Source organism: Saccopteryx leptura, chromosome 3, assembly GCF_036850995.1.
Source record: "Saccopteryx leptura isolate mSacLep1 chromosome 3, mSacLep1_pri_phased_curated, whole genome shotgun sequence".
NCBI lineage: Eukaryota > Metazoa > Chordata > Mammalia > Chiroptera > Emballonuridae > Saccopteryx > Saccopteryx leptura.
This window is the reverse complement of record NC_089505.1, coordinates 88,948,029-88,970,292: the sequence shown is the minus strand read 5'-3', so window position 1 is coordinate 88,970,292 and position 22,264 is coordinate 88,948,029. Positions and strand designations below refer to the sequence as shown.

General features: G+C 40.5%; 1 protein-coding gene across 4 annotated transcripts in view; it reads left to right on the top strand.

Annotated features, from left to right (window-relative positions):
* RERE (arginine-glutamic acid dipeptide repeats) overlaps positions 1–22,264 on the top strand; it is a 422,789-nt gene that overhangs the window by 113,402 nt on the left and 287,123 nt on the right. The window contains exon 1 of one of the 4 annotated variants that reach the window (XM_066374960.1): positions 4,691–5,086. The exons of the other annotated variants lie outside the window; for them this stretch is intronic. The gene's annotated coding sequence lies outside the window, so the exon portion shown is untranslated. Of the gene's footprint in view, positions 1–4,690; positions 5,087–22,264 lie in introns of those variants that run through there. 4 annotated transcript variants of the gene reach the window in all.

Here is a 22,264-nt window from a genome sequence, read left to right as displayed (position 1 = left end):
GGGCTGTAGTTTGGGGACCCCTGCTCTAAACCAACTGACTACCCGGCCAGGGCTATATATATTTTTTTCTTTTGAAAACTCTAGAGGTTTTGTGTGATACCATTTTGTAAGTTGAAAAAAAGTAAAGAAGTTGATAGTTTGTTTAAAATGATAACTCTGTATTCTGCTTAGTAATAAAACAAAACCACCCCATCTGAGGATACTATGCAAACATAGCTAACTAGTACTAGCACAACCCTTGATTCAGTCACTGTTTCCTTGATTGACTTTGGTATTCTTTTGAGATTTTGACAATGGTGTGAGCTAAATTAATTTAATCTGAATAATTTTATTAGATAATGTTATAGAAAAGAATGCTGATTGTCTCAACTCGATAGTTATAATTTTGGCAGACCTCACTAGTTGTTACTGTTCCATGAATGTTATCTTTAAAGTTTCACATAAAAATGTGATTTCCTTCCCCCTTTGGTGGTCTTGGGGAGTGTCCCAAAGCCACCATCCTTAGAAGATATGGCCAGAGGTTTTCCTTGCTGTGACACAATCAGAGTGGCAGGGAGGGTAAATTCAGGGTAGCTGTTTGAGGTCGAGGATCTGGAATAACCTGAGTTCTGTTCAACTAATGCTAAGGTCATACTTCACATTTCCCCTGTGTACTGTTCCCGGTCACAGCTTTAATGTTAGTTTAACTAGACTTTGTATTTAATTATAACTGTTAGGGTGAAATCAGATGTCAGCTCACTTGGCTGCAAGCTGAGGCCTGTAGAATATGGAGTGCTGTGCTTCTAACTGCATCTGTTGTCTTCTCTCATTATTTGTTAATGGTACTCAACTTGACAGAGTTGTTTTGATAAATGAAGGGTATCATAAAACCTGGAGCTGGAATTTATATGGAATGGAACTCAGGGTAAAAGAAAGCAGTGGCACAGGCAAGGCCAGGGTGAGGTGTGGGAACTAAGCAATGCTAGTGAACTGCTGAAAAGTACCCATGAGGATTAATTTGGAGTGTGGGATGGGATAGATCTAATTTTTTTCTCTCACGTAGTATTTCACCTTTTCATGTGCTGAGCATTTGAGAAGTTGTCTGTCTTGTAATTAATTTCCATTTCTTATCTATGTATCCCTTAACTTACAGTCTTACATTAATGGGGTTTAAAATGAATTTTTCACTTTGAGGAGGTGGGGAGGATGGTTTTGGATGGTTTTATGGTCTGTCATAACTGACTGGGAGTCCTCGGCTTAAAAGAGCTCTTACAGAGGCTTCCCTGTCAGGGAAATAGAGGTCTTTTAAAGAGGAAAAAACTGAAAATAAAGGAAAGTTTAAGGTAAAAGAGAGGTGAAGGATTATTCGTCGTCTTCCATTTATAGCCGAATTTCGAATTTCACAGTACTTTTGCACGCAGAGAAGCTTGGAAGACAAATTAGTGTACAATGTACTTTCAGATTTTTATGTTCTGTTTACACTGCTCTGTGAGTGTGTACAAGATTTAGTGATCTCTCCAGTTTACTTGTTGCTGTCTGCCCCTTGCTTACATGCCAAGTAAATAGGAAGAACTTGGATTGAATAAGTTAATGACGGCTTCTGTATCTCATCAACTTAAAAGTGTAGCTTGCAAATAGGGTCCTGGTTAGGGTCTCAATTACCCCTAGCACAGTTATTTATATCTCTATAAAGTAGGGATGAAAATCTTCCTTTTTCTAGACTTTTAAAGGTTAATAAAATAAATGCTGTTTGGGTAGATACTACTTATTTCAAGAGAGGCTTCTTTGTGCCAGGAACTGTGCAGAGAATATACAAAAGGAATAAAACATGGTTGTCATCCTCAGTTCCCTTATTCATCCCATAGATCTGTGTGCTTGACACCTGATACAGTCAAACACGGAGATATGTTTTGAGAAATGTGTCTGTCGATTTTGTCATTGTGCAAACATCCTGTAATGTACTTATACAAATCTAGATTGTGTACCATGCTACACACCTAGGCTGTATGGTTATAATACCCTCGTATATGTGGTCTGTCTGTATTGACTACAACATTATGATGGGCAAATATATAGAAAGAACTTTCTCTAATGGAACCTGCTGTCTAGAAGGGACGATGGATATTAATCAGAAAATCACATCAATGAACTACAAACTGTGATAAATGCTCTCAAGGAAAGAAACACAGCTCCCTGAGAACTGTCACAGAGGAACTTGACCTAGAATGAGGCCTCAGGGGAAGCTTCTCCGACAGAGTGATATTTGACCTGCGATCCGAAGGAGGGGTAGGCTTTAACTCTGTGTGGCAGGGAGGTGAGGAGGATGGCAAGGTGGTGAGAAGCAGTGATGATGGCCTGCGGTAGCACTCCTGATACTTTGGGAAAATTGAAACACTGGTGTAACTGGAAGGTGGGTGGCTGGGTGTGGATGGCTTATCAGAGAGCCTTTAAGACAAGGATAAAAGAATATATATGTTTTAAAAGTGCTGTTAAGACTATGTACTGGGAGACTATGTACAAAATGAATTCATTAGAGTGCAGTTTGGTTCTCACCAGCCCTTTCCAATTTACCATGAACCACCATTTTAAAAAAGGTCTGCAGGAAAACAAAACAAAACTCTCTTTAGCTTCTGCTGTGTGTCTAGATAGAGCTGGTTAGAAAATGGAAGTGTGTCCCAGTACAGGAGTGGCTTTTGCAGCAGGGCTTTAGGGTTGATTTCATCTGTGACATGGATGGAGTGATCTCAGAGCCACTTGGTTATGAAGCAGATTGTCAAGCTGCAGGCCCCTCAGCATGGACTCTGAGGGATGGTGTATAGTGGGGCTTATAGCAGAGCTGCACTTGCCCTGTAGGCCATCTCTGATTTGTACTGACCATGGCCACCTCGCAGGGTGGCAGAAACATTGTTTTATTTGCCCTCGTTCTCAGTGCCTATTTCTAGCTCCTTTAGAATAACTTGATTTTTCTTTAAAAGAGATCTGCAGAATGTTTAAATAGCAATGTGCATGTCAGTTTGGTTGTCTGTGCCAGCAAGCCCCTCCCTCCCTAGTTGAGAGATTGGGCAAATCACTTATTTAAATCTCTGCCTGTTGGTAAGAGGTCCCTAATAATTCAGCGACTTGATTGAACCTTGGAAGGTCCAGTAACATTTATAAGACCATTTGAGAGTTGAGTGAAACTTGCCTGGAAGGCAAAAGGTGTAATAGTAAAGATATTAAAAGTGATCATTTAAATTTTGAGCTTGTGACTTTCACATTTGGGTTGACATTGAGCTTAATACTTTGAATTAAATAAAAAATAAATAAAAATAAAAGGACCTGTGGTGGCGCAGTGGATAAAGTGTCGACCTGGAAATGCTGAGGTCGCCAGTTCGAAACCCTGGGCTTGCCTGGTCAAGGCACATATGGGAGTTGATGCTTCCTGCTCCTCCCTCCCTTCTCTCTCTGTCTTTCTCTCTTCTCTCTCCCTCTCTGTCTCTCTCTCTCCCTCTCTCTCTCTCCTCTCTAAAACTGAATAAAAAATAAAAAATAAATACTTTGAATTTATATTCTATAGGACTATATTAAAAAAATTTCTATAGAGTGTCTTTTTAATAGGAAAATTTATCATAGCTGCTACTACTAGGGAATACATGGTATGAATGTAGTTTAATTTTAATAAATTTTAGCAAGTTGATGAATACTTACCATAATGGGTGTGGGGAAGAAACTTTTTTTTTTTTTACAGGGACAGAGAGAAAATCAGAGAGAGGGACAGATAGGAACGGAGAGAGATGAGAAGCATCAATCATCAGTTTTTCGTTGCGACACCTTAGTTGTTCATTGATTGCCTTCTCATATGTGCCTTGACCGTGGAGCTATAGCAGAGCGTGTGACCCCTTGCTCAAGCCAGTGACCTTGGGTCCAAGCTGGTGAGCTTTGCTTAAACCAGATGAGCCCGTGCTCAAGCTGGTGACCTTGGAGTCTTGAACCTGGGTCCTCTGCATCCCAGTCTGACGCTCTATCCACTGCGCCACTGCCTGGTCAGGTGGAAAGAAACATTTTAAATTAACAGTTGGTAATTCTGTGTAGATGCACCTAACAATGGGATTAATGAGGGGTCTGGAATCAGGTAGCCTGTGGGTTTTATGTATACTTTAGGCCACTTGGCAAGGAATGTGCATTTATTTTGCTTCTTTATTAGAGGGACAGTGAAGCCCAATTTAAGCATGCCTTGTATAGAAGAGAGAGCTTTATTTTTTTGAGGAAAAGGATCAGAGAGAAGAATTTTAAACAAATGACTCGGAAAATTCTGACATTGTAAGGAAAATTTGGGTCACCACTACTGTTTGACACCAAACAAGGATTCTCCTCTGCATCTTTCAGATATATATTGGGGCGTCTATGATTGTTGGTTATTTCATCTGCATTTGTTAGACGTCAGAGGTGGTTGGTATTAATATTCCTGGCAGAAGCAGAGGCACCTCTAGGACTTGTGAACTGCTGATTACTCACGGGGCTGCTGCGCTGCCTCTTTAATATCTTGCTTGCAGATGCATTTTCTAGCTGACCACGCTATTAAGAGCTGCCATCAATCACACAGCCTCTCAGTTCCGGCTGTCAACGGGGAGGGAGGACTGGGGAGACGCGCGAGGCTGGCCAAGCTAGGAAGGAGATAAAATTGCAGCGGCTTTGTGTGCGCATCCGTGGTGGCAGCGGGCAGAAGCGCGCGAGGAGCAGGCCGGGATCCAGCCCAGGTTTTCCCGGCCGCCGCCGCCGCCTGGGGAGGCTGCTCTTTCTCTCCGGGTGTCTAGGTCTCAAGCATGTGGCAGTGTTGGCCCAGCCGCTGGGGCTGAAGGAGCGCTGCTTCATCCCCCCACCCCTGCCGCGGGCAGGGCCAGCGCGGCCGACTCCTTTCCGACTCCCCTCCTGGAGCCTCCGAGCCGTGGGGACCTGCTACCGCTCCACCACGCTGCCCTGCGTCCGACAGGGCCTCCTTTTGTTTAGCAAGTGCATTTCATGCCCCAGCCCCGCCCGCCCCGGCCCGCGGCCCGGCCCGAGTGTGCGGGCCCTGAGCTGGAGGAGGACGAGGCCCGCAGGCTCAGCTCCTGCCGTTGACCGGCAGCAGGCAAGTGGCCAGCGCCCTGTGCTGTGAGGGGGAAGCGGGCTCGGGCCAGGAAGTTGGTCAAGTGTAGGCGCAGGGGCTCTCGGAGGTGGGTGTGTGGGGTGTTGTCGCTGACCCTAGGAAAGGTGAACAACTTGGGTGTTACTAAGAATGATGGTGGCTTTTCAGGAACCAGTATTTGTTGTGTCCCATTGCATTTCTTTTGGTTATACTAGTCTCGATCAAGTAAATCAAAGAACATCTTGAGTGCAGAGAAAACATGGTTTTTAAAGAACTCGTGTGTATTTTTGTGTTTGAAAGGAAACCCTTATTGAAGATGAGCAATATATAAACCAAAAGTCACCGATCAGAAACTTCATTGCCTACTGAGTAGTAAATTTAACATAAAATTAAAGATAAAATGGATTTGGTGGACTTGATTATAAAGTAATTTTGAGGTATCTGACAAATAATATGTTTCTTAGACCAAAGTAGTTATTCTACCGGAGTTGTTAAAATTCAGAGATCGTTTTGAAGAAGGTTGCTTGAAATTTAGATTGTTAAAATTTTTGAGATGGTGGCTTACCAGCTTCCTTCCCCTTGTTTACTCAAATCCTGTGCTCTCAGGGAAGCTATGTGAGACCCGCTTGAGGTCTGTTTGCTGAGGAAGAAACTCTGTCATAGGTTACTTTGTTTTTACTCCTCTTTTCCTGGCACACATGTGCAGCTGTACTCCTTGGGGCATTGTTTGGCTAGAGGCCTCCTCTCAGCCATATGATAATTTAAAGAAAAAAAAGGTTTATGAATGAACATGGGGGTCAACAGAGAGATTAATTTTTCCCTTTTAAATTGTGTGTCAGTGTGCTTTAAAATTGAGACATTGAGTAAAAGTTGAGAACAGAGTTGACAAAGTCCTTACAGTTCTGTTCCAAAATTACTATATTGAGTCTCTCTCCTTCCTTCCTTCCTTCCTTCCTTCCTTCCTTCCTTCCTTCCTTCCTTCCTTCCTTCCTTCCTTCCTTCCTTCCTTCCTTCCTTCCTCCCTCCCTCCCTCCCTCCCTCCCTCCCTCCCTCCCTTTTCTCCTTCCTTTTCTCCTTCCTTTCTTCCCTTCCTTTCTTCCTTCCTTTTTCCTGGGAGCTCCAGATTTAAAGTAGATATGATTAGAATCCTTACAGATGGGAACAATATCCCATGTAAGCTCGTTGATCTGTGGGCAATTATTTCCAGATGCACAACCATTTCTACATTTTTATGTGTGATAGATTTGGGCTCTAAGAGGCAATTGCCTTTCTGAGTATTTACATTGCCTAGTAAAAAAACACAAGGCAGACATTTTAGAGGCTTTATAGCAACTTCACAATAGTGTGGGAGCAGCAGTTAGAAGCTTGTATTTGTTTTTTCCCCACTCTGTAATTTAGTCGTGTTTAACTGTTTTATAAAGATCTCTGGGCCCAGTGAAAGGTGGTTTTCAGTCCGGAGCACTTGAGCGCTCATTGTACTCTGGCAGGCCCTGGCGCGCTTGGCCCGCCGAGCTTGAAATGTTATTTGATCTGGGTGCGTGATAGAATTGACTAAGATTACAGTTTTTCCCTCCCCATGGCTGTTGAAAGTGATGCATCAACGAGTGCTGTGCAGTAACGTATTTAGAGACTCAACCTACGTTCATTCACTCTATGAAGGTTTCCAGAAAAAAAAAGACCATTTAGATTTTTGTCTTGTTTTGTGGTTTTGCATTTATGAATCGAGGCGAGAGCTGACGTAATGTAGCTGTACCACTTCCTTTGTGTGTGTGGGTTTTTATAGCCTGTGTTCCTATAGGATATGTTCCATTCTACATGGTAGTGATTATTTCTGAAATGCTTGAATGTGTGTATATTTTCAAGTGGGTATACCTTCAGCTTTGTGCCAATTTATTGTTTACATTGTAGGTCTGTGGGGGTAGGGTGGGGGGGAAGAGAGTGATGGTGAACCCTGCCAACTTGTCAGTAAGGTTCAGTGAATTGCCTGTGTGTTATGCAGACTAGCCTTTCATTTTAATTAGTGCAACTGTGTACAGCTGTTAGGTCAGAACGCATTGGCTGCTCCAGCAGGGTCGTTTTATCTTACACTGGAGGTTTTATGGACTTGTCTGGCTGTGTTTCTTAATCCCGCTACACTGCCACTGTGCTTGCTTTTAAGCAAATGATAGAACAAGACAAGCTTTTATTTACTCATGTAATAGTTTACTTGTGAGAGATTTATTTTTGGTTTTATTTATTAGTAGGTATTGCATTTACTATGCTTTTCCAAGGTCAAAGGGTTTTGCTTGCTATTGTGTAGTCAGAGTAGTCAGTAAAACCATCCATTTTATAATGACATTGGAAGCCAATATTTTTCCCCAAAAAACTGGTTCTTTGTTTGCTACTCTAGGATTAGTCTGTAAAACTCAAACAGACATAAATGTTGGCTCAGTGGAGATAATAACATGGTTAAAATATTTCCCAGTTTCTTGCCTCTTGTTACACTATGCCAAAGAGACCTAGCGAACCACTAAAAGTAGTTTGGCCATGGGCTGGATGATTAATAGAAGGGTTTAGAATGTCTCTGTTCAGGGACATATGTGGTCACCTTTAAGTTGTAAAATCCATTTTTGGCTCCAAGTTACTGGAAAGTATGTACTTTAAAATTGAGTAGCTTTGTGTCTTTGAATATAGGCCTATGACACTGGCTTTTCAGGCTGTAAAATAGGTTGTCATGTGAATGACACATTTCTCTCAATATCTGGCTTTTGTTTGAGATACTACCACTTTTTCTTTTTAAAGGAGCAAAAGTCAAAAGCCAAATTGAGTGAAAACTGTTTATACATAGAGTGAATGTGGTGCCTTTTTCAGAGGAGCAGTTTACTGATAGACCTTGGGGATGTTGTTGGGGGCACTAGTTGGAGGGGTAGGGTGGAATCAGGTGGGGTAGGAGGAAAGAGAGGTTGGCTTAGGCTGACATATCTATTCTCATTGGAGAAATGGGTCCTTCTTAAAATAGCCTGGAATGAGAAAAGGGAGTGCAACGTATCAGAAATCTGATCATTTCAATTTAGCTAATCTAGAAAATGTTTTCTCTAATTAAAAGAACTAAAAGCATTTAGATTGGCAGTAGAGACTGCTGAATCTAAGGAAAAATAGAGGGAAGTAAGTATCCTAGCATCTAAACCAGGGGTCCTCAAACTTTTTACAGAGGGGGCCAGTTCACTGTCCCTTAGACCGTTGGAGGGCCAGACTATAAAAAAAAAAACTATGAACAAATCCTTATGTACACTGCACATATCTTATTTTAAAGTAAAAAAAAAAAAAAAAAAAAAAAAAAAAACGGGAACAAATACAATATTTAAAATAAAGAACAAATAAATTTAAATCAACAGACTGACCAGTATTTCAATGGGAACTATGCTCCTTTCACTGACCACCAATGAAAGAGGTGCCCCTTCTGGAAGTGCGGTGGGGCAGATAAATGGCCTCAGGGGGCCGCATGTGGCCCAGCCCACGGGCCATAGATTGGGGACCCTTGATCTAAACAGTTTATTTCGAAAGTTAATTTATAAGTATTTTTTTCTTTTTGAGATCATATTTGTTCATCCCAGATTTTAATGGTTGTAGACTTGCTCTCCAAAATCTAATCCTTGATGCAGTTGACAAACTACATATTTGTAGTGAAAAAACAATTAAAGCAATAATGTTGGCATTTAATCAGCAGGAAAATGAGCATAATCATACTCAATTTTTAATTCTGTCACCTGGAGCTCTGCTGGTGTAATTAATCAGTTCATTCAGTATAGTTTGGTGGTAAATAGCTAGGCTGCCTGAGTTTTATTCCTTGTTTCACCACTTACTGTGAGGCCTAGGATAAGTTACTTAGCCTCTTCATGACTATGGGGAAAACGATAAATCTACCTCAGAGGGGGTGCAGAATTCTTAGGAATGTGCCTGGTACGTAATGACAGCTAATAATATGGTGAGCACCCGTTGTGCTCTAGGTGCTGTTTTAGGTGTTGAAGAAACAAAAAACAATGAAGTTTCTGTCCTTATAGCACTTACATTTCAGTGGAGGAAGACAAAACAAAGGAAAAGGAGCATGATGATTTCTGAAATTTCTAAAGATAACTTCTGGGCATGCCAGTGGTTATTATTGTTTTTTAGAAGTTTAATATGGAAGTTTGACAGTTTTGAAGCCACTTTTTTCTTATTCCTTGATGGAAATTTGTTTTTCACATTGCTAGTTGATTTATTAGTCATTGTTAACAATTTTGGCTCACAGATGGAATATGGAAGGAGGAAGATACTTTTTCTGGGAAAGAGAAGTAAAATGGAACAAGAAATGAAAGGTAGCGATCTGTTGCTTTAAGTGCCAAGCAGTATTAAATCATGACCTATTCTTAAAAAGAAATATCATGCAGCCTTTAAAAATATGATATAAAGGACCTGGCTGGTCAGGCTCAGTCAAGAACATCATCCCAAAACAACAAGGTTGTGGGTTCGATCCTCGGTTAGGGCACACATGGGAAGCAACCAGTGAATGTACGACTGAGTGGAATAACAAATGAATGACTTTTTTCCTCCTTTCCTTGTCTGTCTCTTTAAAAATCAATCAATAAAAAAATTAAGCCCTGGTCATATAACTCGGTTGGAGCATTGCTGCGATGTGCAGAGGTTGCCGGTTTGATCCCTGGTCAGGCACATATAGGAACAGCTCGAAGTTTCCCTCTCTGTCTCTTTCTCCTCACTTATCTTAAAGAAAAGACTACCCCAATGTAAAGCTCAGTGGTAAAACTGTAGATGCCAATCTGTTTATGTAGCATGGTTCTAATCATGTGCCCACTTAAAATCTATTTACTCACAGGGGCTAAGGAAAAAGATTAGGAAGAAATATACCAAATAGTAATAGTGTTAATCTCTGCATAATGGGATTATGGATGATTTCATTTCCTTAATATGGTTCTGTCTTTGCATGAATTATTTAATTCTTGCAGGTTTAAATGCTTCTGAAGTACAAAGGAGCATACAGGTTTAGGGAGGTTAAGCTATACTAGTCACAAAAATTAGGGGATATTTCAAAATGAATATGAAGCGATAAAATATCCCCTAATTTTTGTGAGCAGAATATTTGACCAAGGTTCCACAGCTAGTGAGTGATGAGACCAGGAGTCCAAGCCACATCCTGACCCCCTGTTCTTAACTTGACCACCTCTTATCCTACAAAGGTCACTTTTATAAAAGGTCCTTGCCTCCTTTGGCTTCTCCTGCCCAGACTCTACCCCAAGCTGTGGTCCATATGGCTTTGAGATTTGTTTATTTACCCAGAGGGTATACTCACTGCAACTTAAATAGAAGAAGCTAATGCTGAGGGAATGCCTGTACATGTAGTTATTAGAAAGGAAAAGGTAATATTCTTGCAGCAGGAGAAAATGGAAGAATGACTTAGGAAAGAGGTCTGAAAGGTACAGCAACATAAAGGGATAAAGGGAAGAGATGCTTCAAAGTGGGAGTGACAGAACAATCATGTTGTCCTATGTTTTGGACTAAAGCATGAGAACTGAGAAAACATCAATGAAAACTTACCTTTATTTAATCAGGAGTTAGTGAAACCTGTGAGAATTTGGTGAAAGCAAAGCAGCCTAAGAGGTGGAGGTTGGCCAGAGATGTGTGGAAGCTTGTTTTGCAGTTTGCAGTTGGTAAGACAATGTTGAGAAACATTTTTTTGTGTGTGTGTGTGACTGAGACAGAGAGAGGGACAGATAGGGACAGACAGGCAGGAAGGGAGAAAGATGAAAAGCATCAATTTTTCTTGTGCCTCCTTAGTCTCCCTAGTTGTTCATTGATTGCTTTCTCATATGTGCCTTGACCAGGGGGGGCTACAGCAGAGCGAGTGACCCCTTGCTCAAGTCAGTGACTATGGGGTCATGTCTGTGATCCCACGCTCAAGCCAGCCGACCCCACGTTCAAGCTGGTAAGCCTGTGCTCAAACTGGTGACCTGGGTCCTCTGTGTCCCGTCTGACACTCTATCCACTGCTCCACCACCTGGTCAGGCCAATGTTGAGAATCTTGGCAGTAAGAGAAAGAATGGTAGAAGGTAGCTAGAAGAGACTGCAGGTTAATAAAATTAAGTAGTTGATATATCAGGAAGTTAAGAGCAATGACATTCTGGAACTAGGACTTTATGATGATTAAAAAAATATTTATTGATTTTTAGAGAGAGAGGAATGGAGTGAGAGAGGCGGAAACATCAGTCTACTTCTGTATGTGCTCTGACTAGGGATTGAACCCGCAATCTTGCTGTATCGGGACGGTGTTCTAATCGCATGAGCTACCTGGCCAGAGCAACTTTATGATGATTAATGTGACTGTTGTGTTTAGGATTTGGGGATAAAATGAGGTAATGGATGTGAAGCACTTCAGAAAGTAGAAAAGATTTTAATTTTAGAGGATTAATCAGAAGTTACTTGTGATGACTTTTAAAGAATATGATAGGTAGGTATTTTAAAATCCTTTATAAAATTAAAGGGGGTCCTCGGGTTGTGGCACAGTTCCAATCCTATGACAGTGACGTAACCTGAATTTTGGTGTAAGTCAAAACACACCCATTTACCTATCCTTAACACAATTGTAAAATCATAGTCTAGAACAGTGGTAGTCAACCTGGTCCCTACCGCCCACTAGTGGGCGTTCCAGCTTTCATGGTGGGTGGTAGCGGAACAACCAAAGTATAAATAAAAAGATAGATTGAACTATAGTAAGTTGTTTTATAAAGATTTATTCTGCTAAACTTAGCAAAAATCTGACATAAAGTACTTGGTGTAAGTAGTTATTATTATATGCTTTAACTTGCTGTAACTCTATTTTATAAATTTTATAAAGTAAAGTTACTTACTTACTTTATAAATCATCATTACTGTGGAACCGGTGGGCAGTTAGAAAATTTTACTACTAACAGAGATACAAAAGTGGGTAGTAGGTATAAAAAGGGTTGACTACCCTTGGTCTAGAACATAAAAATACAACTAAGCCACAGAAAAAGAATACTGCATATTCTTCTTCCATGCGCAGCCAAACTAGTTCACCCACATAGTCTAAGTACAATGCTAACAGTGTAAGCCAAAATACTCATGTCTCAATTTTTTTTAAGTTTTTATAGGAGTGAACGTTGTGAACTCCAAACGTTGTATGTCGAGACTGTTGTAACCCGAGGACCCCCTCTATTTATGCCAGTCAGATTTGAAATCATCACTCAGTTTTAAAGGTGAACAATTAGATTTGTTTCTCATGTCTTGTTTTCCACAAAGTGAACAAGCTTTTGTAGTTATGGCTTTGAAAAATGGTTAGTTTATGTGTGACTGTTGAGCTTCAAAGGAACAAAATATCGTGAATATACTATATGCATTTGAAAAACTGCTTAAGTCAAAGGCCTCCAGATGGTGTGTGCTGCTGTGTTCACAGCTGTATTTACTGCAAGCTCACCAGATTATCTACTAATAGTTTAAAAATAGCTGGGTAAAAACAGTGGTACCACATTTCCCCACGTATAAGACATACCCTTTCTTGAAAATTTTGGTGTCTAAAAACTGGGTGTGTCTTATACAGTGGTTGTAGATTTTTTTATTTGCATGTGCTTGTTGAGGAGTTGTGTGAATTTTATGATGAATAAAACTTGAGTTCAGTAACATTATCTAATTTTTTTTCTCAAATTTTGGGCCCCAAAATTAAGGTGCGTCTTGGAGTGTTTTATACATGGGGAAATATGGTATATTCAAGTCTTGGCTGGTTGCAGATCTCAGCAGCAATAATGACTTGACTTGTGTGCCTTTTTTTTTTTTAAACCAGAGACAGAGAGGTAGCAAGAGAAGGATAGATAGGGACAGACAGACAGGAATGGAGAGAGATGGGAAGCATCAATCATCAGTTTTTCGTTGCGACACCTTAGTTGGTCATTGATTGCTTTCTCATATGTGCCTTGATGGGGGGGGGGGGGGGCTACAGCAGACCGAGTAACCCCTTGCTCAAGCCAGCGACCCTGGGTCCAAGCTGGTGAGCTTTGCTCAAACCAAATGAGCCCACGCTCAAGCTGGCGACCTCGGGGTTTTGAACCTGGGTCCTCCACATCCCAGTCCGACACTCTATCTACTGCGCCACCGCCTGGTCAGGTGTGTATTTGCCTTTCTTTAGTAGAGTGCCAGTCAGATGACTTCTTTCCTTTTACATTGCTTTCGAGAGTTCTTATTTGAGTCAGTTTGTGCTTTGCACAACCAACCAGAGTACGTACATACAGAAGTAGATAATCAGGTTGGTTGGTTTGCTTATTTTAATGTGGTCTCTTAGGAGTAGATTGGAGAAATGGCTCTTGATTACCTTTAAAAAAACGTTTTCTTGCCTCGACCTGGAAATGCTGAGGTCGCTGGTTCGAAACCCTGGGCTTGCCTGGTCAAGGCACATATGGGAGTTAATGCTTCCAGCTCCTCCCCCCTTCTCTCTCTCTGTCTCTCCTCCCTCTGTCTCTGTCTCTGTCTCTGTCTCTCTCTCTCTCTGTCTTTCCCTCTCCTCTCTAAAATGAATAAATAAAAATTAAAAAAAACTTGGTTACTTGATATGTTTCTTATAAAAAAAACTTTTTCTTAATTTGCTACCTTTTTAATTTAAAAAAATTTTGTGTTAAATATATGGAGGCAATGCCTTACACATATATAACATAGTGAGCTTTCTGTTTTTTTTTTTGGTATTGCCAACAAATAAAAAACAAGACAATTCTACAATACTCAAATTTTTTTTTTAAAGTAAGGAGGAGGGGAGATAGTGAGACAGACTCCCGCATGCACCCTGACCAGGATCCACCTGGCAACCCCAATCTGGGGCCGATGCTTGAATCAACAGATCTATCCTCAGTGCGGAGGCCAACACTCAGACCAACCATTGGCTGCAAGAGGGGAACAGAAAGAGAAAGGGGAAAGGGAGGGGGAAAGAAGCAGACGGTCTCTTCTTCTCATGTGTGCCCTGATTGGGGATTGAACCCACTCTGGGCTGATGCTCTATCCACTGAGCAAACAGGCCAGGGCCAAGCAAATCTACTTTTTAATATAAGTGACTTTTTCCTCTTAAAAAATTTAATGAAAGTTCTTCTGGAAGGATTTAGATTACTAAATCTTATTTTTTGGGAAGGGCCGTGGATACCAGTGTTTATTGCTGAATAAAACAAACAGTTCACATATATTAAATGTAAAACAGGAAAATAGTTTGAAATTTTAACTAGGAATTTTAAATATGTAAGGGTGTGCTTAGAAAAACATGTACATTTATTTATCAATGTTAAACATTTTGAGCGGTCATTTTCTTTTAGTTTTAGGCATTTAGTTCTTACTGTTGTCTTTGTGTGTGTGTGCGAAAATTTTAATAATTAGGGAAATTATGTAAAAGAGGTTTTACCCATGTTTATATTCTTTGACCACCTAGGTGACCTCTTCTTTCATGGTTTATGCTCTTTCTACAGAGCATAATTCTCACATTGAATAGCTAAGGGGAAATATATACTATTCAGTAATGGATTTTTTTTTTTTTTTAAAACATGTTAGATACTCATGGAAGGAAGTATAGCAATTCACTCCTAAGTGTGCTGGGGGCAGGAACAGTTTGAATTTTGATCTTTGGAAAGAAAGAACAAAAAGTGCTAAAAATTTTTAATAATTAAAGCAGTCTGGCTTTTTTGTGGATAGTTTTCTTCAGTATTGCCAACAGGCTTAAGTTAATTGCATAAACTATTGTATAAGTAATATTTTATTGTATGTGATACATTAAGATATTAAAAAGTTTTAAATCAGCCTGACCAGATGGTGGTGCAGTAGATAGAGCGTCAGACTGGGATGTGGAGGACCCAGGTTTGAGACCCCGAAGTTGCCAGCTTGAGTGCAGGCTCATCTGGTTTGAGCAAGGCTCACCAGCTTGAGCCCAAGGTCTCTGGTTCGAGCAAGAGGTCACTTGGTCTGATGCAGCCGCCGCGCCCCCCCCCCCCCCCCCATCAAGGGCACATAAGAGAAATCAATCAATGAACAACTAAGGAACCACAGTGAAGAATTGATGTTTCTCATCTCTCTCCCTTCCTGTCTGTCCCTATCTGTCCCTTTCTTTGACTCTCTCTGTCTCTCCCACAAGAAAAAAAAAGTTTTAAATCAGCAGTAAATTAATAGACTTGATTCTTTTTTTTAATTTTTTTTTAATTTTATTTTTTACAGAGAGAGGGATAGACGGGGACAGACAGACAGGAACGGAGAGAGATGAGAAGCATCAATCATCAGTTTTTCTTGCAACACCTTAGTTGTTCATTGATTGCTTTCTCATATGTGCCTTGACCATGGGCCTTCAGCAGACCGAGTAACCCCTTGCTCGAGCCAGCAACCTTGGGTCCAAGCTGGTGAGCTTTTGCTCAAACCAGATGAGCCCGCGCTCAAGCTGGTGACCTTGGGGTCTCAAACCTGGGTCCTTCCACATCTCGGTCCGACGCTCTATCCACTGCACCACCACCTGGTCAGGCTAGACTTGATTCTTTTTTAAGTGAGAGAGACAGAGAGGGCAGAGAAGTGGACAGATAGGGACAGACAGACAGGAAAGGAGATGAGAAGCATCAATTCTTTGTTGCAGCATGTTGGTTGTTCATTGATTGCTTTCTCATATGTACCTTGACTGGGGTGGGGAGCTGTAGTTGAGCCAGTGACCCCTTGTCCAAGCCAGCGACCTTGGGCTTCAAGCCAAGGATCATGGGGTCATGTCTATGATCCCATACTCAATCCAGCGACCCTGTACTCAAACTGGTGAGTTCGTGCTCAAGCCAGTGACCTTGGGGTTTTGAACCTGGGTCCTCTGTGTCCCAGTCCAACACGCTATCCACTGCGCCATCGCCTGGTCAGGCTAGACTTGATTCTTTTTTTGTTGTTGTTCTTTTTCCGTATTTTTCCAAAGCTGGAAATGGGGAGGCAGTCAGACAGACTCCTGCATGCGCCTGACCGGGATCCACCTGGCACGCCCACCAGGGGGCGATGCTCTGCCCCTCTGGGGCATCGCTCTGTTGCATCCAGAGCCATCCTAGCGCCTGGGGCAGAGGCCACAGAGCCATCCTCAGCGCCCGGGCCAACTTTGCTCCAATAGAGCCTCCGCTGCAGGAGGGGAAGAGAGAGACAGAGAGGAAGGAGAGGGGGAGGGGTGGAGAAGCAGATGGGCGCTTCACCTGTGTGCCCTGGCCGGGAATCGAACCCGGGACTCTCGCATGCCAGGCTGACGCTCTACCACTGAGCCAACCGGTCAGGGCTAGACTTGATTCTTTAGAGTAGTTTGTAATTTTCCTTTTATAGAAAATTGAGTAGGAAGTGCAGAATTTCTATATGCCCCCTCCCATCTAGTTTCTCTATTATTAACATCTTGCATTAGTGTGGTTTCATTGTTACAGTTGATGGACCAGTACTGATACTTTCTTGTTAACTAGTTGTAGTGTACCTTAGGGTTCAGTCTTCATGTTGTACATCCTGTGGGTTTTGACAGATGTTGATAACATGTTATCTATCATTATAGTGCCACACAGACTATTTTCACTGCTCTAAATGTAATACTCTGTGCTCCACCTACTAATTCCTCCCACCCCCAACCACTGATCTTTCTACTGTCTCCATAATTCTGCCTTTTTCAGATGTCATATAGTTGGAATCATAGAGTATGTAGCCTTTGCAGACAGGCTTCTTTCACTTAGTAATATATATATACACTTAAGTGTCCTTCAGTGTCGCTTTGTGGCCTGATAGCTTTCTTTTTATTATTGGTAATATTCTGTTGTTTGAATATACTAGAGTTTATCTATTCACCTGTTGAGTACATCTTCTTTCTTCCAAGTTGGGGCAGTAACAGATAAAACTGCTATCAACAGTTACATGCTGGTTTTTTGTGGAGATAAATTTTTAACTCATTTGGATAAATATCTTTTCTGATAATATGGTAGGAATGTTTATTTTTTTCTTTAAGCTTTTTATTCATTTTAGAGAGTGGAAAGAGAGAGAGAAAGAGAGAGGAAAGGGAGGAGGAACAGGAAGCATCATCAACTCCCATATATGCTTTGACCAGGCAAGCACGGGGTTTTGAACCAGCGATCTCAGCGTTCCAGGTCGACGATTTTTCCACTGCGCCAACACAGATCAGGCAGAATATGTTTAGTTTTGTAAGAAGCTACATACTGTCTTCAAAGTTTCTGTACGATTTTGCATTACCAGTTTCAATGAATGAGAGTTCCCTTTGCTCTGTGTCCTTGCTGGTATCTGGTACCATTATTTTGGATATTAGCCCTTTTATATATAAAAAAATTTAAGTACTCATTTCTGTGTCAGCTATGTTGCAGTTTTGATTTTGATTATTTGCCATTGGGATGAAGAAATGAGGACCTACCATAAATACTATATATATGTGCCTTATTTTCTGTTCTGTAGGGGAGAGACATAACGTATAAATTCAGGAATAATGTAATCTTATTACCCTTAAAACATGGGCATATTCTGCTATAATGATGTTAGGTTATGATTCATGTAAAATGTAGTAGTATTAATTTTTTAATGCTTTCATGTAAATGTTATTTCCCCTCAGTTACCTCTGTTTCTCATTTTGCAACAGATTTTATTTTATAAAAGGAAAGAAATACTTTGAATATTTTGAAATAAACTGTCAAAGGTCTTTATTTTTAAAGCTAGATATTCATGGATGTAAGGATTTGTATTAATTAATTATTGAACAGTCAGGGCACTCAGATATGAGGAAGTTTTGATTATATCCTTGGAGGTCATGACATACCTAATAATACTTGCAGCAGTGAACACCCAGGCCTACTTACTATAGGGCAGGTAGGTACTGTGCACTTCAGGGGTGGGGCGCTTCCCAGCTGTGCTTGCTTAAAGCATTTTGACTTTGTGTTTGTGCACTTGTTGGTGCTCTGTACCTACCCAAAGCTTTTATTGTGAAGATGATTATGATAGGCTCTCCTGTTAGTTATGCAGTTCATTAATTCCCCTGTCAGGGGTTCTTTATTTTTTTATCAGGTTCTCTGTCAAGTATTGTTGCTTTCCCCTTGGAACAGAGTTTGTGACCATTTGGTTATATTTCCACAGTATACTACAACTATAGGTAGTTTATGGAATCCCTGAAGCCCATGCATGGACCTTTGATGAAGAACTCCTGTTCTAGTGGTGCTCAATCTCTGTTCAAATTATTAGGAAACCTTTGCATTGCTTATTTCTGGCAGATTGGCTTGACTTTCATAGCGTGCTGTGAGGCCACTGACTCATATGGAGCCTTGTGGAGTGTGCTGTGTCTTGCACGGTCTCTCCAGGGTCTGCAGGCTGCCGTTTGCCACAGCAGATTGTCTTGATGAGGATCCAGTTTAGAAACTATTCTCAGCTCTTCTTCCCAGAAAGAACTGACCTCCTGTTTTTAACTTAGGTTTTTAGTATCCTGTGGCTGCTGAAGTTTTCTTTGAGCTATTTGCTTATGAAATTTTGGCCACATCTTTAAAAAGGTATAAAATGAACCAGAATGCTTCCTTCATGGTTCTTTTCCACCCTCCACCCCCACTGCAGTTTTCTTTGTCCCAGCAGAGAGAGAAGCAGCATAGTATCCAGTACAAGCTCTGGGCTGTATGAACTGTGAGACTTGCCATATGACCTGAGGACACCTGTTTAACCCCTGTGTGCTCAGGGTCCTCTGGAAGTCATTCATACTTCATGAGGGTAAAGGGACATTCTTAGAGCAGGACCCGGTACAGGGAAGTGCTGAGGAAGTCTCAGCTGTTATCTCACTTCCCTCATATTCAAACATTTTACGTCATAGTGTATATGAATCTTAGTAAGCTGCCTTACGGAAGCCTCACTTTTAATCTCAAATGAATCATCAGGAAGAAAAAATTTGATTTTTTTAGTTTCTTTGTTAAGCTATAATAGGAAATGGAGCAAAGACACTCACTGTGTTCTAACAGTTCATAAATATGAACTTTGTAGGAATCCAGAATTCTTTCAGAATGAAGGGCCAAGCTTGGGTTAGGGTTTTGTGTTTTTTTTCCCTTTTTAACTACTTAAAGTTTGTGGCTTCTAACATTCTTGTTTCATCCCTTTGATCAAGACAAACACAAATCACCTTTACTAGAACAAATTGCAATCTTTTGACTGTAGAGAGCTCCTGATAACTACTACATGCTAGATACTCATCGGCAAGAATGAGTGACAAACCAATATCTGGACCAAAATAAAAAGATGAAATGTTATAAGTACAAATTCAGGTAATATTACATTTCTTAGAACTATGATAGTTCAAAGAAATTTTATACTTCAAATCTTATCAGCAGGTTAAGTAATTCATAAATTCTATTTTCCTCCCTGAGAAAGGAAAGATAAATTCAATAACTTCACCACTGATTTTTCAGTTCCCATGTCACAATGTAAGAAGTGCGAGATTTCTCCATTTTGAGAACAGTATCCCTACAGAGACTAAAAATAAAGATTATGTTCTGAGCAAGAGGCTTAGAACACTGAATTGATAATATGAAAGGAACAACATACCTAGAAGACAGAACACAGCTACTAAGTGGCTTAGCCACTTCCAGAATGGAAACTGTGAATATAGGCAACTCAGTTAACTTCTCTAGACTTGGCTCTCTCATTTTGTAACCTGAGGAGCTACCATGTGCTCTGCCTCCTTCATAAGGTAGCTGTTAGGACCAGACCAGAGGTCGGGGAAGGTTGTTCAGTAGATGTAAAGCCTTCTGCAAACAGAAGCATTATCCCCTTTTTACTCTCAAAAAGCTCAGTCTCTATGATAAGCTATTGACCACCTTCTCCTCTGCGTGTATAAAATTTACTCTCTGTATTAGGCTGCTATAACAATACCACGGACTGGGTAGCTTAAAAAGCAGAAATGTTTCCCACAGCTCTGGGGACAGGGACGTCCAAGATCAAAGCTGATTCCATTCCCTGCCTTCTTACTCAAATGGCAGAGAGAAAAAGCTCTGGTCTCTTCCTCTTATAATGTATGCACTATTCTCATATTCTCATCATGGAGATGTGAAGAAAGCAGCTGAGTGGGTCAGGACTAGAGATAAAATTGTTACAGTCATTTAGATAATTAAAAATTTTAAATTGATTTAAGAGAGAGAGACTATAAGATGAGAGACTTATTACACACACACACAAACACACACATGTTTAATAGAAACATATAAATACATACATGCACATATTGACTTTAGTATTTTCCTGGATGATAGACATAACAAAGGACCTTTGCAACGGTGGTCTCTCTTTCTTGGAATCAGTAAACCAGCAGAATCTGTTTAGCCGTGATTTAGTACAGTGTTGCAAGGCAATCAGATTGTAATCAGAACATGCCAAGACAAACCAGTTGATCAATGAGAAAGTTGGTTGGCATTTCGTAGGTGAGGAAAGGAGGATATGCCTGAAGTTTTTACTTTTTAACTGAGTTTCCTTTATGCATTCAGTACATTAATATAAGTTCTGTTTTTAATAGTTATTTGCAAAAAGTTTAGTATGTGGTAGGTCTCTGATGAGCTTATAAGGATTGAGATGAAGTCATTGGTTTACAAGTCTGATAATATTATCTTTCTTTGCATTAACACTAAAATACTTGAAACTTAATCCTCAGTGTAACAGCTTGAGGTAGAAAATTAATTCTTATATAAGAGATGAAGAAATAGCTGAGAAGTTAAGTTGGCTTAGTCACTGCCCCTTAATATCTAGTTTGATTACCATGTCTGTTGCAGTCTCCACTATATCATAGCCTTCAGACTTGTTGGAATAGTTGAAAAAGACATAGCAGAAGTGGGCCACTGGGAAAGAGATTTCTGTAGACCAAATGATTAAATGTGTAGAGGCAGAGAGGGAGAGAGAGGAAGCTTATACTTTGAATATGATTGATTTGGGTAGATGACTTGAGAGAGGATTCTTAGGAGAGTGGTTTTGGTCATATCTAAACATATCTACTACTTTGTGTTTAAGAGATGTATTAGAGAATTGTTTTGAGAGGCAAAATAATTTCATTGGACTTTTTCTTTTTCTTTTTTTTTTTCTGTCTATACAGATAGACTTCTGTATGCACCCTGACTGGGATCCACCTGGTAATCCCTGTCTGGGTCCGATGCTCTGTCCATCTGGGGCCATGCTTGAAACTGAACTATTTTTAGTGTCTGAGGTGGAGGATCCATGGAGTCATCCTCAGTTTCTGGGGCCAATGCGCTAGAACCAATTGAGCCATGGCTCTGGGAGGGGGAGAGCGGAAGAGAGAAGGGAGAGGGAGAAGGGTGGAGAAGCAGATGGGAGCTTCTCCTGTGTGCCCTGACCGGGAATCGAATCCGGGATATCCAAATGCTGGGCTGACACTCTACCACTGAGCCAGCAGGCCAGGGCCTGGACTTTTTCTAATAAAGATCTTTCAGATGAAAACTAATCTGATTTCAGTTTTTTAGTTTCTCAGGAGATCCTCAATTGGGTTCTACTAGGGGTTGAATTTTAAATTAAAGGGACCAGGGAGAGTGTTTCTGTTCAGTATCTCCTTAAAAATTAAAAAGTCAATTCCAGCATTTAATAATGAAATAGAAGGAAGCCGAAGCTTGGTCTAGCAAAAGTGCTGGAGGACTAATCTGACTTGTTAAAATTAATGTTCCTTTGATAAATAAATCACTTCTAGGTTCTTGGTGGATGAATTTAACTGAGAACAAATTACATGTTTTTACATTAATTCATATGAATTGTGCCAAAACTGAAAACAGAAAAATAAGCTAACTTGTTTTTTTACTGTTAGTAGATCACATAGGGTCCTCTGCCCCTTTCACCTTTAATACCTTTTCTTCTAAGATTAAAAATCAAGTCTTATGTATTGATGTGCACTATTAGTCTTATAATTAACTTCAGTTTCCTTTAGCTTCTATAACACTCATTTGAAAAAAAAAATTGATGGAAAATTTTTTCTGGTTTTCAGAGCAGTAGAAACAGCAGTCGTCCCTTGGCCATATTGCGGTTCATTTTTTGCTGTCTCACTGTAATCTCAGATTTTTAAATTGTATATATCTAATTTTGTATCATGGGTTTTTTGCCATATTGCGGGATTTTGTGGTATATAGGTATTTTTATATATTATTTTAGTTATTTTGTGGTAGA